Source organism: Pristiophorus japonicus, unplaced genomic scaffold (assembly GCF_044704955.1).
Source record: "Pristiophorus japonicus isolate sPriJap1 unplaced genomic scaffold, sPriJap1.hap1 HAP1_SCAFFOLD_315, whole genome shotgun sequence".
Classification (NCBI taxonomy): Eukaryota; Metazoa; Chordata; class Chondrichthyes; family Pristiophoridae; genus Pristiophorus; species Pristiophorus japonicus.
In genome coordinates, this window is record NW_027252944.1 from 89,220 (window position 1) to 93,126 (window position 3,907).

Genomic DNA, 3,907 nt, shown 5'->3' on the forward strand with positions numbered 1-3,907 from the left:
TTCCAAAGACTGATGATGAGGTGATCCTGATGAATCCGATGATTCCCTCAAATCTTGACGTGATGCTTGATTTGAGTTTCCAAGCTGCAGATCCTCCCCTTCTAATACCCTGCAAATGGAGGTTACAAAAGTTGTTACTTTAAGTACAGGATACAAATTTCCACTGTGATAGGCATCAGAGCCGAGTTCAATCCTGCCCTCAAGTGACATCCACACACTTCCCAGTTGATGTCACTGGATCGGTATCAAGAGCAAGGGCACTGGATAATATTTACTTATATTTAGACCAGTGGTAGTGAGGACAATTAGAACCCCTGAACTGCTGCCTTGACTGAGAACAACTAACAGCCCAGATCAAGGACCGAACGTGGGAACTTCCCACTCAGTATTGCAGAGTGTTCTAAAATTTGTGGGGTTGGGGGAGTGTTAGAAAAAATATTTTCAAACAAACTTTATTCTACCTTTCAACAAAACCTTCGTCACAATGCACAATTCTGAAATCCTTTCAAATTAGAAAAGTATATCAAATGTATCATCAAAAACAATTGAGACATTATAGAAAGGCTCAAGTCACTGAAAATAAACAGCTTTACAATCACTGCACAGTACAGAAGGGACCGACTGTTAATGGGAGCTCGGCTTGTGAAGTCCTCCGACACTCCGATATAAACTGGACTGTTCTTTTAAGTATAACTAGAGAGAGAAAAGGGAGTCCCTGTCCCTTTAAATATCTGCCACATTCTTCCAGGTAGTGGGAGGAGCAATAGCGTTCGGTATCTTTATATCCTGATGCAGCAAGACCTAATAAAACACATTGCATCAGCTTAAGCACAACAACTGAAAAGTGTGTACGCAAAGTCTTTGCTATACATATATGTGTAAGTGTGTGTGTGTGTAAACGAAACACATCATTCTTATTGTTTTCTAGTGAATTCCACAGAGATAAGCTATTATCTTCACCAGTTATTTTTCAGCATTTATTTCCTATTATTTATGATGTAATTGTAGAGTGTTTAATCCCTTTACCATTTATTGATGACCCATTGTCCTGTGTGCCCTTGTTTAGAAAGTGATGTCACAATGACCATTCCATTACCAAGGTGACCGTCTGTCCGCAGCATTCAGTGCTAAGTGGATTAAATTACACCGAGGGTAATGAGCAGCCACCCACCAGTCTCTGCACTTTATTGTCCAGTGATCACCTCACCATCACACAGAAGATCCTAGATTTACCTCCAGTGTGGATGACTTGTGCAAGTGATGTTGAAAATTAAATTGTAGGGGTGAAAGAGGAGTTGGGGGAGGGGTTTGGAGAGAAGGGTAAAAGAGGAGTTGGGGGAGGGGTTTTGAGAGAAGGGTGAAAGAGGAGTTGGGGTGAGTGTTTGAAAGAAATGGGGTGATAGAGGAGTTGGGGTGAGGGGTTTGGAGGGTCGTGGATAAAGTGTAGATGGGGAGGGGTAATTGGAGAGTAGAGGTGAAGGAGGTGTATGAGTGAGGGGTATTTACTGCCCATTAATTGCCTTGTTGGGTTTATTTTTCCTTTAAAATATTTTGTATTGTGTGTTCCCCCGAAGGTAGACATGGGGCTGCAGTTTCTTGCAGGCACTGGGCTGTTTCTGGTGAATTAATGTGGGTAGTGTTAATTGGGAATAGATTTTAGTGGGATCATTCTGTGCTGAATGCATTGCTGGGCTGCGGGGTTGTCCATTGTCCCAATGACGTGGTGCTGCCGACAACAAATCCAGGATTCCCTTACATTGTGACACCAAATCTAGGGACCACTTACATTGTGACACCAAATCTGATATGTCCTTACGATACCGTATAAATACACACGAAGCCCATACTTGAGAGAAGGTCACTCTGTGACCAGTTACCTTTATTACCAAGACCTCAAGTGATGAAGGTGGGTGGAGCTTCCCCTTTTATATTTGAAAGTCCAAGTTAGGAGTGTCTCCCACAAGTTCACCCACTTGTGGTCAAAGTTCTCAAGATTTACTACTTCGGTCAGCTTATACATGGGTGACAATGATAGTTGAATACATGACATCACCTCCCCCCAAAGTCTTATTGAGATCACAGGTTAAGTCTCTCTGGTGGTTTACACTCCCTTTTAGAGCGCCTGAGTTGGGGCTCCGGTTGTTGGGCGCTGGCCTGAGTGTCTGCCGTTTGCGGTGTCTCAGGCCTGTCTGGACTGCCCACAGTGACTGGGCTTTCCTCCACTTAGTTCCGGTGTTCAGTCACCTGTGGTGGAGTAAACTCTACGTCATGTTCTTCCTCTGCTTCTTCTATGGGGTTGCTAAACCTCCTTTTAGTTTGATCCACGAGTTTGCGGCAGATTTGTCCATTGGTAAGTTTAATTACCAAAACCCTAATTCCCGTTTTTGGCAATCACAGTGCCTGCAAGCCATTTGGGCCCTGCAGCGTAATTAAGGAAAAAACAGTGTATTGACATCAATAATGGCGCCCTCGCATTCCTGTCATGGTAGTTACATTGTGACTAACGCCTGTTCTCAACAATTTCTTTCATAGCAGGGTGTATATGTGATAATCTGGTTTTGAGCGTCCTTTTCATTAGCAGCTCTGCGGGTGAAACCCCTGTGAGCGAGTGTGGTCGGGACATATTGGCCTGCAGAAGGCGTGATAAAGCACCTTTGTAGGGAACCCCCTTGGATTCTGAGCATCCCCTGTTTGATTATCTGCACTGCTCGTTCCGCCTGGCCATTTGAGGCCGGTTTGAACAGTGCCGTTCTGACCTGGTTGAGACCATTGCCTGTCATGAAGTCTTGGAAATCAATGCTTGTGAAGCACGGGCCATTGTAGCTGACCATCGGCAGCGAACAATGTCCGTAGAGTTTCTACCGAGGCAGAGGATGTGCTTGAATTTAAAATGGCACACTCAATCCATTTACTACACCAAAAACAGTTTTCCCATGAAAGGACCTGCGTAATCTACATGGATGCGTGACCATGGCTTAGCGGTCCAGGACCAGGGGCTAAGAGCGGCTTCCCTGGATGCGTTGGCCAGCTGAGGACACGTGTTACACCTGCGAACACAAAATTCCAGGTCTGCATCTATCCCTGTCCACCAAATGTGTGACCTGGCAATTGCCTTCATCATGACAATGCCCGGGTGCTCATTGTGAAGATCTCTGATAAACACCTCTTTGCCCATCTGGGGCATGACTACTCGGTTCCCCATAGTTGGCAATCGGCCTGAATTGTGAGTTCATCCTTGCGCCTATGAACCGGTTTAAATTTCTCAGGGCATGCCCTGTACGTGGCTGCCCAGTCCCCATTCAGGACACATTTCTTAACTAAAGACAGTAGCGGGTCTTTATTTGTCCAGACTTTAATCTGACGGGCTGTCACAGGTGAATCTTCGCTTTCGAAAGCTTCAACAGCCATGACCATCTCAGCATCGTGCTCAGTTTCCCCCTCAGTGGTGGCTTGTGGGAGCCTGCTGAGTGCATCGGCAGAGTGTTCAGTGCCTGATCTGTGCTGAATTGTGTAGTGATAGGCGGCTAATGTAAGTGCCCACCTATGTAGGCGGGCCGACGCATTCGCATTTATGGCCTTGTTGTCGGCCAAAAAGGACGTTAGGGATTTGTGATCTGTCTCCAGCTCAAATTTCCTGCCAAACTAGGGCCTTCCAAGAGCAATTCTTTTACCTCAGCCTGAGCCAGAAGCAGTGTGAGAGGTGTCTGCCCTTTACAAAGGAGGTGCTCACAGAATTCTGACACCTCTTGTAACCAAACCTGCAGCCATACTCCATGACAAGGACAGCGCTGCTACTAGCTGTGAAGGTGACCGTGATTCTGAATTTCCTCAGTCTGGGATCCTTCCAGGCAGTCTTCTCTCTTTCCAGAGAGATGCAGGTACAGCATGGGTCATGTAATGTTAACAA